This window comes from Rana temporaria, chromosome 3 (assembly GCF_905171775.1).
Source record: "Rana temporaria chromosome 3, aRanTem1.1, whole genome shotgun sequence".
Taxonomy (NCBI): Eukaryota; Metazoa; Chordata; class Amphibia; order Anura; family Ranidae; genus Rana; species Rana temporaria.
In genome coordinates this window covers 372,815,192-372,830,443 of record NC_053491.1, presented here as the reverse complement: position 1 = coordinate 372,830,443, position 15,252 = coordinate 372,815,192, and positions in this window count along the sequence as shown.

Here is a 15,252-nt window from a genome sequence, read left to right as displayed (position 1 = left end):
CGGCGTCTATGAGATGTGAACCATCTCATAGACAGCAATGGGAATTCTCCCCTCCAGCGGCACGAGCGGCCGGCATCGGGCGTTTTGTCGTGGAGGTGTGAATGGGGTGTAATAAATAATAAATAAATGCGTGGGAATGACATGAACGCAGCCCGGCCAAGGCAAGTGACCAAAGGCACAGAACCCAGAAGGAAGACCGGGTGAAGATGGAAGTGTCCAGGCCCCGCCTGATTCATCGCAGCACTGGAGGGCTCAGTCTGAAAATTGAAGTGTACACTAATGTGCTAATATGCTGTGCATACTTGTACGTTGTGGCATAACCTACCCCAGGGCCTCTAAAAAGTAGTAATGTCAGGAAAGTTTACTACCGCTTTATTATCACAGGATCCCAGGAGCCTCTCATGGGGCCCCCTACTGACCCGGTGGACGGTGGTCCTTGGGCAGTGCCTAAGTGCACAGTTGCCAACATTTAAAAAATATTTTCAGGGCCACTTTTTTATATAAGTGCTATATTTAGAGTAGCTGAGATCCCCGATGTTCCTCTATACATCATAGTAGTAATCACAAAATTAAATAAGTACTAATAATGGGGCAGAACAAATATGAGAACTGATATTTCCTTTAGTTGAACTGACAAAAGTGTGTCCATTCTAGAGCTGGTAACATTGAGGATATTCAGTATAATTTTAAAGAACTGTTTTTGTGGGTAAGCGACATAGGGGAGGAGTATGGACGGTATATAAGTGGGAAGTATGTGCAGGTGAGGGAGAGGAATGTGGAGGGTCTAACAGTGGGCACTATGTACAGGAGAGGAGTACAAAGGGTACGCAAAAAAAGCACTATGTACAGGAGAGGAGTGTGAAGGGTATGACAATGGGCAGTATGTACAGGAAGAGTGAGGGAGTATGACAGAGGGTAGTACGTACCAGGGAGAAGTGTGGAGGGTATGATGGGGCAGTATGTACAGGAGAGGAGTGTGGAGGGTATGACAGTGAACACTATGTATAGGAGAGGAGTGTGGAGGGTATGACAGTGGGCACTATGTATAGGAGAGGAGTGTGGAGGGTATGACAGTGAGCAGTATGTACAGGAGAGGAGTGTGGAGGGTGCGACAGTGGGCACTAAGTACAGGAGAGAAGTGTATGACAGCAGGCACTATGTACAGGAGAGGAGTGTGAAGGGTATGACAGTGGGCGCTATGTATAGGAGAGGAGTGTGGAGGGTATGACAGTGGGCACTATGTACAGGAGAGGAGTGTGTAGGGTATGACAGTGGGTACTATGTATAGGAGAGGAGTGTGGAGGGTATGACAGTGGGCAGTATGTACAGGAGAGGAGTGTGGAGGGTGCGACAGTGGGCACTAAGTACAGGAGAGAAGGGTATGACAGCAGGCACTATGCACAGGAGAGGAGTGTGGAGGGTATGACAGTGGGCGCTATGTATAGGAGAGGAGTGTGGAGGGTATGACAGTGGGTACTATGTATAGGAGAGAAGTGTGGAGAGTATGACAGTGGGCACTATGTACAGGAGAGGAGTGTGGAGAGTATGACAGTGAGCACTATGTACAGGAGTGGAAGGATATTTAGGGACTGAGTAGTGGTTAAGCGGGTCATACATGGATTGAAATTACGCCAATTATGCAGAGACCAGCCATAGTCAATCTATGTATGGGCTAGCTGGTTTTACACAAGTCAATCTATTAATCAACTTGAGTACAACCAGCCTGTTTTTTTTTCTTAAAACAATCAGTGCTGCCAGCTAAAGTTAGCAACACTGATCATTGTACGCACTGGCAGAACACAATAACACTGCAGGAGTGATTCCCCCATCCACAGGTCAGCAGGTGAGAGGGTGTGTGGGGACAGGCTGGGAGAGATACTAGTCAGTGGCTGGGTAGGCACTGGTAGTATCAGAGCCAGATACACACAGGTTACATACGCCACGATCGTTAGAGCGAGAACAATAATTCTAGTACTAGACCTCCTCTGTAACTCTAAACATGTAACCTAAAAAAATGTAAAGCATCGCTTAGGATACCAAAAAAAATCGTGCTAACTTAACTAACTGTTTTTTTAATGAATGAATTTTTTTTTCCAAAAAAACATGTTTGAAAAATTGCTGCGCAAATACCGTGCTAGAGCTGCACAATTAATCGTTAAAAAAAAACGTGATCTCGATTCAACCCCCCTGACGATCTTCAATGCAGAGTTTGCTGATTCTTTCATATAACAAGTGGAGAGACTTTCAGCTGTCAAAAGAAAATATCTGGGCAGTCTGCCAAGTTTTTAACAGGAAACATTGTAACTGACACTTCCTTCTTAGATCAAAGGGATACACTTCTGTGTGTAAAGAACAAATCTGGGCAGTCTGCGAAGTTTGTAAACAAAATGAAACATTGTAACTAAATTTAACCACTTAAAGTCCAACACTTGTTTCTTAAGTTAGAAAGCAATATTATTTGCTGGAAAATTACTTGGAACTGCCAAACATTATATATATTTTAGCAGAGACTCTAGGGAATACAATGGCTATTGCTGCAATATGTTATGTCACACTGTATTTTCACACTTCAATGAATAATAAAAACCATAAAAACAAAACAGTGAAGTTAGCCCATTTTTTTTTTTGTTTTAATGTGAAAGATGATGTTACGCCGCAACAATCGTGAGAGAATCGTGATCTATCTTCTAAGCAAAAAAATTGCAATTCTCATTTTAGCCAGAATCGTGCAGCTCTACACCCTGCAACATAAAAAGTGCAAAGACCACCATAGAGTAATTTTCTAGCAAAAAACAAATGATGATTTTTACATGTAGTAGAGAAGTGTCAGAATTGGCCTGGGTGGCAAGGGGTTAATTACCATGAGTAATATACAAATAATTATTATAAGCACTGTGATCCTATCAGTTTGCTGTAGTGTGTCAGCTTGTATTTATATTGGCCGCTATGAATGTAGCTTCTGACAGGCTGTGCAAGCAGGCCCGTATCTCCGGAACCATAAATGATAGCCGTCCCATATTTTAACCAGTTGTGGGGTAGCTCTTCCCATGCCTACCCCCAAATGTAGGGTTTCTGTGACCTCTGGTCATCGAGCTACAACCCCCCAAATTCGATCTTAGAAAATAAAAATTCTTAAAAAAAAAAAAAAAAAAAAAAAAAAACAAATTTTTTTTTTTTTTTTTGGGCAAATGGGCCTATCTTGAGAAAGGGGCCTGGAGCTGCAGCTCCATCAGCCCCATTGTTAATCCGGCCCTGTCGGCCGTAGGGTGACCACCTGTCCCGGATTGCCCGGGACAGTCCCGCATTTTGCAGGTCTGTCCCGGGCACATTCATTCGAGGACAATACAATGTCCCGGAATGAAACTGACACAGCCACCCCCCTGGGCCAATCTGATGCCCCCAAAAAAGGCCGCCACATCACCGTTTTACTCACTGACAGTACTTGTCCTGGCCGGGAATGCCTGGAGGAGCACAATCCCACCCCCTGCTTGTGATTGGAGAAATCATAAATCCCTCCTCTTGTGTCCAATCACTTTGCTGTAATTCGTTACAACACAAGCTGATTTTTGGGAAGGTGGGTGTCCCTGAATGGTAGTTTGGAAATGTGGTCACCCTACTCGGCCCCTGCTGGGGGCATTTCTCGTCGAAATTCCGCGTAGGGTATGCAAATTAGCACTTACGGAGATCCACGAAGCTGTTTCCCTTCGTGAAGTCTCCGTAAGTTGTTAGTTTGCAAACGCAAAATTAGGGCTACTTTTACAAAGTGTAAAGTTAGTACACCATGTAAAAGTAGACCCTTCTTTCCCGCGACGCTGTAAATTTGTTTTTTAAAAAAAAAAAATTCCCGCCGCATCTCTTTTTTTTCCCAACGCAAATTTTTTTTACCCGGCGCGATTCACAAAACTCGGCGTAACGTAATTTCGCGCAAAGCACGTCGGGAAAATCGCGTCAGGAGCATGCGCAGTACGTCCGGCGCGGGAGCGCGCCTAATTTAAATGGGACTCGCCCCATTAGATTGGGCACGCCTTGCGCCGGACAGATTTAAGTTACACAGCCGAAAATTTCTAGGTAAGTGCTTTGTGGATCGGGCACTTAGGTAGAAATTTTGCGGCAGTGTAACTTAAATAGCAACATTTAAGTTAAGCCCGCTGGCTGTGGATCTGGCCCCAAGGTTCTAACCCTTTTCTTTCCCAAAGCTCAAAAAAACATTTTGCTGGAGTTAGAGTCAGTTTTCTTTTTTATTATTATTATTTGCTTGTGATATACAGTAAATGGTTCTTTTTTATCAGTGTGTGTTTAACTGCTTGCCGACCAGCGCACGACTATATACATCGACAGCATTGCACGGACAGGCATAAGGACGTATATATAAATTCCCTTTTAGATCGCGGCATTGTGGACGTGAGCTCCGTAAACCCTACGGACTCGTTTGCCATGGGAAAACCCGCGATTGTATCACGGTGAGGAAGAACGGGAAGATGCTGATATAAACAAGCATCTCCCCCGCTCAGCCTAGCCACAATGACAGTGAACACAGCTTCCTGTAATCGAAAGCGGTGATCACTGTCCTGTCACACACAGCCAATCCCCCCTACAGTAAGAATCACTCACTAGGGCACACTTAACCCCTACAGCGCCACCTAGTGTTTAACCCCTTCACTGCCAGTGTCATTGTCACAGTAATCAGTGCATTTTTATAGCACTGATCGCTGTAAAAATGACAATGGTCCCAAAAATGTGTCAAAAGTGTCCGATATGTCCGTCATAATGTCGCAGTCATAAAAATAACTAATCACCGCCATTACTATTAAAAAAATAAATTATTAATAAAAATGCCATAAAACTATCCCCTATTTTGTAGACGCTATGGGGTAGATCCACAAAGAAATTACGCCGGCGTATCAACTGATACGCCGGCGTAATTTCAAAATTCCCGCGTCGTATATTTGTTTTGAATCCTCAAAACAAGATACGACGGCATCTTGGCTAGATCTGACAGGCGTACGTCTTTGTACGCCGTCAGATCTAAGATGCAATTTTTCGGCGTCCGCTAGGTGGCGTTCCCGTCGAAATCCACGTTGAGTATGCAAATTAGCTATTTCCGACGTTTTTTTTTTCGACGCTATTTTTTTACGCTGTTTCCGTTCGGCTTTTTCCAGCGTATAGTTAAAGCTGCTATATGGTGGCATACTCAATGTTAAGTATGGCCATCGTTCCCGTGTATAATTTTGAAAATTTTAGGTCGTTTGCGTAAGTCATCCGTGAATGGGGCTGGATGCCATTTACGTTCACGTCGAAACCAATGACGTCCTTGCGACGTCATTTGGAGCAATGCACCCTGGGAGTTTTTACGGACGGCGCATGCGCAGTTCGTTCGGCGCGGGGACGCGCTTCATTTAAATGAAACACGCCCCCTACCCGCCAAATTTGAATTCCGCGCCCTTACGCCGCACGAGATACGATACGCCGCCGTAACTTATGGCCCGGATTCGTTGAGGATTCAAACCAACTGAAAGTGAGTTACAGCGGCGTAGCGTATCTTAGATACGCTGCGCCCAGCGCAGATGTATGTGGATCTGCCCCTATAACTTTTGCGCAAACCGATCAATAAACGCTTATTGCAATTTTTTTTACCAAAAATATGTAGAAGAATACGTATCTGCTTAAACTTGGGAAAAAATATGTTTTTTATATATTTTTGGGGATATTTATTATAGCAAAAAGTAAAAAATATATATTTTTTTTTAAAATTCTTGCTCTTTTTTTTAGCGCAAAAAATAAAAACCGCAGTGGTGATCAAATACCACCAAAAGAAAGCTATACTTGTGGGGAAAAAAGGACGTCAATTTTGTTTGGGAACCACGTTGCACGATCGCTCTATTGTCAGTTAAAACAACACTGTGCCGAATGGCAAAAAATGGCCTGGTCTTTGGGGAGCGAAATGGTCTGGGGCTGAAGTGGTTAAAAGACGCAGTTCCTGTCACTTTTTCCAAAACTGCAGCTGCAAGGAAAACTGCGTAGCGCTATCAGTAAGAAAAAGTGCTGCGGCTTCCAGTGCATGGGGGTGCCATTAATTCTTAATAATTCTTATTGGCACCCTCACATATCTGCTGACAGCAGCGCGTTTTTTGCTGCTGCGGTTTACACTCAGTCCTGCACCCGCAGAAGCGTGATCTTATCCTAACAAAGAAAGTGGTGTCACCCTCCTGACTGTCCTGCCTGGCAGAGGTATATGAATCACAAAACTGGCTGGATAGAATTACAATCCATTGGCAGATAAACATTTCACATCTGCGTATTGAGCTGTTTTAGCATATGCTGAGTGAAAGCCTGACTGTAATGTATAGAGACCGCAGTCTTTCAGGGGCCTACAATCGTTGTATGGGGGGGGGGGGGAACAGGTGGTCTCGCTGCAAGATTGAAATAGATTTCTGTCTGTCGGCCCAGAACAGTGGGGCGCTTGTTGTCGGGTAAGGTAAGACGTTAACTGTATGCCTTCCTCCAGACACGTTCCTGGGCTCGTGTTACTGTGGGCTCTGTACCTTTAAATCTGCTCTGCGCTCAATCTGCAGTGGGGGGACCCATATAATGTACACACAGGGGCCACACACCCTTCCACCATCACTAAAGGCCTGCGTTAGGAAGCCAGTCAGTAACACCAAATTGTTTATTATTTTGTCTTTGGATTTAGCTTTTTGTTTTTTGGGAGTTTTTTTGTTATTTTTTATTTTGGAGTGTGGGAGATTCACCTTCTCTGTTGGCTCTGCTGACCAGAGTGCTCGTTCACACATTCAAGTTCAAGTTCATTGAGCTGCGTTAATCTGCATAGGTCAGTGTGGGCCTCAACACAGGGCCATATAGGAAAGAATTGTTTTATAAGTGCCCCAAACACACTGTCAAGTCAAGTCAAGCTTTATTGTCATTCTACTACACGTGAGGACAGTCACACGCTAGAATGAAATGTCGTATCTCACAGTGCCACGGTGCAACATACTAATTAAAACATAATTATAAATATACAAAGAATAAAACACAGTGAAGAACTGAAAATTAAAAAAAAAATTGCTGCACTGAGGTGCATTGTGGTGCACCACATAAAAACTGAATTTTTACGCAACGCAATGCACATCACCTCATGTCACCACCAGGGCCGGATTTCAGACAAGGCCAACAAGGCCAGGCCTCAGGGCGGCAGTGGGTGCAGGGGCGGCATTGCAGCTGAGAGGAGAGGACAATTTTATTTCGGGAGTCCCCCCCAGGTCATGTCACGGATGGTGAGAGGAGAGAAAACAGAGGGAAGAGGAGGTGAGATGGTTCTCAATGTCATATTCGGCAGCAGCACCCCCTCCCGCTTCTCAGTGTCCTGCCGAAAAAGTCCCCCGGTGGATAATGTCCCTCCTGTACTGCGCAGGCGGGGGCGGCATTGAAGGACCCGGCCTTGGGGCGGCAAAGGGAGTAAATCCGGGCCTGTGCATAACGTTGAATACAGTGTCATTCTGTGACATTTTAATAAAGTTTTCAAAAAAGGAAACAGTTGATGCATTGTAACCACGCACCTTCAGCAGCTTGACACAACGACCATCAATGAGCACGCAATTTAGTATGAGGGCTGGTGTGACCGAGCAAGTGAAGTAAATCCAAAATTTAAAGTGGAACTTCACTCTCTTAATCAACATTGATTACTTTTAATACTTATGCTGCTAGCATTAGTAAATACAGCGGGGAAAATAATTATTTGATTTGATTTTATATGTTTGCCCACTTACAAAGAAATTAAGGGTCTACCATTTTTATCATAGGTGTATTTTAAATGATAGAGACAGAATCTTAACCAAAAATCCAGAAAAAACACATAATACAAATGTTATGAATTGAGTAAAATAAGTACAGTGGAACCTCGGATTACAAGCATAATCTGTTCCAGGATGGATCCAAAGTACTTGCATATCAAAGCGAGTTTCCCCATTGAAGTCAATGGAAACGAAAATAATTAGTTCCGCATTGACTTCAATGGGATGCAATACTGCATGCGGCCAGAGGCGGGGGGCGCCAGAGAGCCTCGCAAACGGCCAAAAAGGCCCGAGGACAATTCAGCTGACCTCGGCAAAACCTCAGAAAGTCTTCCTACCCAAGATTTGCCAAGGTCAGCCGTGCTGTCCCTGGTCCTTTCTGTGTATTTCTGAATGGCGCGGATCGACTGCGATCGGCGACGTTCGGCTCTGCTTGGCTTCGGCGCCCCCCCCCCCCCGCAGGCCAAAAGCGGTACTGGCCACTGCTTTGGCCTGAATCGTGCTCGTTTTGTGAGACAACACTCGAAAACCGAGTCACGATTTTTTTAAATACAGTGCTCGTTTTGCGAAACGCTCGTTAACCTCGTTACTCGCAATTCGAGGTTTCACTGTATTTGATCCCCAAGCAAACACGACTTAGTACTTGGTGGAGAAGCCCTTGTTGGCAAGCACAAGGGTAAAACGTTTCTTGTAGTTAGTGACAAGGTTTGCACACATCTCAGGAGGGTTCTCATCCAAGATTTTACAATACATGGCCCCCCCCTGTCCATTGGCCCCTCAATGTGGCAAAGTCGGTTTGTATCTCTAGCATAGAAAGCCCCAAAGCATAATGTTGCCACCTCTATGCTTGACTGTAGGGATGGTGTTCTATGGGTCATAGTCAGAATTTTTTCTTCCTCCAAACTCATGCCAAAGATCTTAATTTTGGTCTCATCTGACCACGGCACTTTCTCCCAATCCTTCTCTGAATCATTTAGATGTTCATTGGCAAACTTCAGATGGGTCTGTATATGTGCCGTCTTGAGGAGGAGGACCTTGTGGGCACTACAGGATTTCAATCCATGGCGGCGTATTGTGTAACCAATTGGTTTGTTTTGGTGAATGTGGTCCCAACTGCCCTGAGATCATTCACAAGCTCCTCCCGTATCGTTCTGGGCTGATCCCTCACTGTTCTCATGATCATCCTTCCCCCATGAGGCGAAATGTTGCGTAGAGCTCCAGACCGAGGGTGATTGATGGTTATTTTGTATTTCATCCATTTGTGAATTATCACTTCACAGTTGTCTCCTTCTCACCAAGCTTCCTGCAGATGGTCTTGTAGCCCTTTCCAGCCTTGTGCAGGTTTACAATCTTGTGTCTGACGTCCTTGGTAAGATTAAATTGACAGGACTAAAAGCAGCCAAGTGGTCGGGTCACAGGCAACCCCAACCCCCCCAGTCGGTCGGGTCACCAGCCCCGCACTTACCCCATCTAGGTCGTAGGCACGGCTTCATCCTGTGTCTCCTCCTCCTGGTGCTTCATGGCGGCTTCCCCTGTGTCTCTTCCCTCCTCGGTGGCAAATAGGATCACTTTTCCTCTCGGCCAATCGCGTGACGGGTCTGGGCCGGGAGGAGAATCAGAAAGACAATAACTAATATTAATTTGTTATTGGCACACAACGGGGTAGGCTCGGGGGCTCTGCCTACCCTTTTTTGAAGCCTATTAGAGCCTCTGGCTGTAATAACGTACTGTACTTATAAAATAGAAAAAAAATTCAGTGGGAGGAATAGTGCCCCATCATCGGTGTCACTGGGAAGAATAGTGCTCCATCATTGGTGTCACTGGAAAGAATAGTGCCCCATCTATGGTGTCATCGGGAAGAATAGTGCCCCATCATCGGTGTCACCGGGAAGAATAGTGCTCCATCATTCGTGTCACCGGAAAGAATAGTGCCACATCATCGGTGTCAGTGGGAGGAATAGTGCCCCATCTATGGTGTCACCGGGAAGAATAGTGCTACATCATTGGTGTCACCAGGAAGAATAGTGCCCCATCATCGGTGTCACTGGGAAGAATAGTGCTACATCATTGGTGTCACCGGGAAGAATAGTGCCCCATCATCGGTGTCACTGGGAAGAATAGTGCTACATCATTGGTGTCACCGGAAAGAATAGTGCTACATCATTGGTGTCACCGGAAAGAATAGTGCTCCATCATTGGTGTCAGCGGGAAGAATAGTGCTCCATAGTTGGTGTCACTGGGAAGATTAGTGCCCCATCATTGGTGTCTGTGGGAAGAATAGTGCTCCATCATCGGTGTCAGTGGGAAGAATTGTGCCCCATCTATGGTGGCAATGGGATTAATAGTTCTCCATCTTTGGTGTCAGTGGGAGGAATGGTGCCCTAATCTCCAGATAAAGGCAAGCAAGGGGCCACAACCACAGCTTGGAGACCACTGCCATAAATGAACCTCATCCCTGATGTTGGTGTGACAGAGATCTACCATTATCAATGAAGCTCGGTAAACGGGGGCACACTGTATTCCCACACTGTAAGCGCAGGTTCACACAGGGGCGGCGCGACTCCGCAAGGCGATCTGCAGACGACTTCAGAGGCCACTTGCAAAATGACTTCTGTATTGAAGTCAATGGAAGTCGCCCCCAAAGTAGTACAGGAACCTTTTTCTAAGTCGGAGCGACTCGAAGTCGCTCCTACTAGAACGCTTCCATTGTACAGAACGGGACGCGACTTGTCAGGTGGCTGAGACGCCTGACGAGTCGCTCCTGTGTGAACCGGCTCCAATAAGTACAACTCCAGCAAAAATGTTTTATTGACTATAGGATGAAGTGGAAAAGGCATACAACCTCTGGATCAACTGTGGGTATAGGATTGTGTACATGGAGGTTTTTCCATGTGTGTGTGCTTTTCTTTTCTTTTTTCTACCCAATGAACTATGTAATCTCTGCTGGATTTATAGAAGGAGATGGCAGCATTGGAGGTGTCTATATTTTCTCACGACGTGTCTTGGGGCCAGATTCAGGTACATTTACGTTGCGCAGTGGCGGCATAAAGTATCTGATTTACGTTACACCGCCGCAGGTTTACAGCGTAAGTGCCTGATTCACAAAACTCTTACCTGTAAACTTGCGGCGGTGTAACGTAAATCCGCTCGGCGCAAGCCCGCCTAATTCAAATGGGGCGGGCACCATTTAAATTAGGCGCGTTCCCGCGCCGAACGTTCTGCGCATGCCCCGTTAGGAAATTTCCCGACGTGCTTTGCGCGAAATTACGGCGCCCCAACGTTTTTTTTTGAACGGCGACGTGCGTTACGTCGTTTCGTATTCCCGGACGTCTTACGCAAAAAATAAATAAATTTGAAATTCGACGCGGGAACGACGGCCATACTTTAACATGGCTGTTCAAAAAATAAGCCATGCAGATGATGGCATTGTCAGGGGAGTACTTTGTTCTCTGTAGGAGGTAAAAAATAAAGGTTATAGATGGATTGAAATTTGACCAGTGCACAAGGAACTGGACAGATTTTGATTCATGTACGGGCAGGCTGGTTGTATCTTTCGATCGACTTAGTAGAGCCAGCCTGCTGATTTTTTTTTTTGTTTGTTTTTTTCGATTACTGGAAAACATAAAAGAGAACAACCCCCTGACGGGGCTTTAAAGGCCCACAACATAGTAACAAACCGTAGTGCAGTATGAATTGGCAAGAGAATATTTAACAAAATCTCAAGTATAACTTGTATTAACAAAATCTATAAAACAGGTTATGGCCGGTGCCATACTACAAACCATAGGTGTGCACAGCCTATTGCACGGCTGGAGGGCCAAGGTTGCCTACCCTGCATTATTGTGTGCACCCTAAAGCTCAATAACACATATGTCTGCATTTACTGTATATGGCATCGGTAGGAAGAGCAATCTCCCTGCTGGCACAGTGAAAGGGAAGTGCATAAGCACTTCTCTTGTGGCAGAGCCGGTAAGGTGGTGATCTTCCTGCTGGCACACAGAGTGATAATGCTAATGTGCATGGAGTGATTAGGGTGTGCCCAGGCACATCCGGCACACCCTGTGTGCACCCCTATGATACCAACATAATGCGGATCAAATATACTGTGGCCCGGATTCACATACATCGGCGCATATTTATGCCGGCGTAGCGTATCTAATATGCGCTACGCCGACGCAGCGCAGAGAGGCAAGCACTGGATTCACAAAGCACTTGCTCCCACTCGCTCTAAGGCCTCGTACACACGACGGGACATGTCCGATGAAAACGGTGAACGCGGTGACGTGGCCGCACCGTCTCCGCGGCGACGTGCGCGACCCTGGAAGGTCAATGCTTCCACGCATGCGTCGAATCACTTCGACGCATGCGAGGGCTTTCGGCCGAGCGGACATGTCTGGTGAGTCGTACAGACGACCGAACATGTCCGACGGACAGGCTTCCAGCGGACATGTTTCTTAGCATGCTAAGAAACATTTGTCCGCTGGAAACCTGTCCGATCCGCCGGAAAATTGTCCGGTCGGCCGTACAGACGACCGAACATGTCCGCGGAAACTGGTCCGACGGACCAATTTCAGCAGACATGTTCGGTCGTGTGTACGAGGCCTTAAAGATACGCTGGGTTTCCTCGGTGTAAGCCGGCGTAGGTGGAAGTGGGTGTGAGGTATGCTAATGATGGGCCAAGCGTCATAGAAGTACTTAAAACGAACGGCGCATGCGCTGTCCCGTGGGGGCATCCCAGTGCGCATGCTCAGAATCACGTCGGAACTACTCCCTAAGATACGACGAATCACTGCCTACGACGTGAACGAAACCTATGCCCAGCCCTATTCACGTACTACGTAAACAACGCAAGATACGACGGCTGTGTTCCCTGGTCCATACCTTAGCATGAGTTGCGCCTCATATATGGGGAATAACTTTACGCCGGATGTACGACTTACGAAAACCGCGTATATTATGCGCCGGGCGCAAGTACGTTGTGAATCGGCGTATCTCCCTCATTTGCATATGTGCATAGAAAATCAATGGGAGCGGCAAATGCGCCCAGCGTAAATATGCGCTCATGATACGACGGCGTAGGCAAGTTACGTTAGTCGTAGGAAGCCTATTTTTAGGCGTATCTCAGATTGTGGGCACGGCGCACAGATACAACGGCACATAGATACACTTACGAGGCGTATCTCGAGATACGTTGGCGTAAGTGCTTTGTGAATCCGGGCCTGTATGTATTCAGTTCTGCATGTTCCGAGAATACCACAATGAGAACACCGTGGCACAGCTTGGTATTCTCGGAACATGCAGAACTGTATACATACTGTTTATATGATTCCGCATTATGCCTGTAGTATGATGCACCAGCCATAACCTGACGGTGCCCGCGGGACCCGCGGACTCGATGTCCGCCGGTGTCCCGCAAACTTTGTCACAGAGCTGCAGAACGGGGGGCAACAAGGAATCTCCCTGTTCTGCCTTGTGACCTGATACTGATTGTCTCCTTGTAATCGGGAGCAGTGATCACTGTCGTGTCACAGGAAGCCCAGCCCCCGCACAGTTAGAATCACTCCCTAGGACAAACTTAACCCCTTCCTTGCCCCCTAGTGGTTAACACCTTCCCTGCCAGTGTCATTTACACAGTTATCAGTGCATTTTTATAGCACTGATCGCTGTATAAATGACAATGGTCCCAAAATAGCATCAAAAGTCTCCGATGTGTCCGCCATAATGTCGCAGTCACGATAAAAATCGCAGGTCGCCGCCATTACTAGTAAAAAAAAATTATAATAAAAATGCCATAAAACTATCCCCTATTTCGTAGATGCTCTGGGTGGGGAGGGGGGGCGATCCCTCGGTCAGAACACAATAGCACAGCGGTGGAGATCCCTGTACTAACATTACTCATGTTAGTACATAGATCTGTCCGGTGTTTTTTTTTTCCTCGTTCAGGTTGAATGACAAAAAAACGTAATAGTGTATACCAGGCTTATGTTGATGGGGAAATCAAGCAATTTTGGAAACCCGTGGTTGATGGAAATATTTTTGCCCTGACAGGTTCTTTTTAAATCCAGAGGCAAATGTGTAAAAAATATATATAAAATACAGATTATTTTTGCTCATCAGAGTTTGCAGAAATAAAAAAAATTCCTAACGCGTGGAGATATTAGATTGTAAGCTCTTTTGAGCAGGGCCCTCTTAATCCTCTTGTATTTTATTGTATTATAACTGTATTGTCTCCCTTTTTATATTGTAAATCGCTGCGTAAACTGTTGGCGCTATATAAATCCTAATAATAAGAAATAATAATAATACATTGACATATACGTGAAGAATCGTGTAACTATCTGTCCGTTCCACCTTAATTTTTTCGCCCTGCCCCCCTCCTCTTCGCCTATGCCTTAAAGCCGCACCCTCTAGCCTTGCCCTGATTGGCTGCTCGCCCTGTCTGTCACCAAGCTCAGAAAAAAAAAAAGTTCTGTTGAAAAACAACCGGAACACGAAGGAAAAACTGGATATGCGAGGAAAATAAAATATGCAAGTTTTATACAATGCTGCGTATGAGCAGTAAATCGGGGCTGACCACCCACAGCCTCGCCTGCTCCCTACTCGTCAGATGTTGTCTTGTAGGGAGTAATGTGAGTGTAAAAGTAAACATGTAGCAAAGGAGTATTAAAAAAAAAAAAAGAAAACTCAAATCAGAGAGCCCGGGGCATGCTGGGTAATAGATCATGTTACATTTTGACACACAGCAAAGTTCACAGCAGAAAAGCTGAAACAGATACGATATATAAAGACTAAAGAGAATAAAAAGATACATAAACATGATGTGTTCTGCGGGTTTGTTTTTCATTTTTCGATTTTACGCATCAAAATTCACCATTAAAAAAGACAATTAAGACAAAAACTGCAGATATGTGAACTAAGGGGGGGATCTTTCTTATCCCCCCCCCCAGCTTTTCTTTTATATAAAAAACATACTCACACGTCACACGCCCAGCGATCCAACGCTGTTCTCCCACTGCGACACAATTTATTGGCTCCTTTTACATACTTACATGGTATTTGTGCCACAAATGAATTATCTTTTGCCTGAAATTCCTTGTGAAAAACAGCAGAGTACTTCCTGTGCCTAGGCCATCCTTTCTCAACCTTTTCAACATAGAGTAATTCTAGAAATAACTTTAATGTCTCAGGGAACTCCTTCTAAAAATGACAGTGGGCCATATTCTCAGAAGAGTTATGACGGAGTATCTCAGGAAACTCCGTCGTATCTCTGTTTTTTGACCCGCGTATCTATGCGAGTGATTCCTATAATAATTTTCGCATAGATACGCTGTAGATCCGACAGGTGTAAGTCACTTACACTGTCGGATCTTAAATGTAATTCGCCGCCGGCTGCTAGGTGGTGTTTACGTTCAGGTCTCATTTGTTTATGCAAATGAGCCTGATCCGCCGATTCCCGAACGAA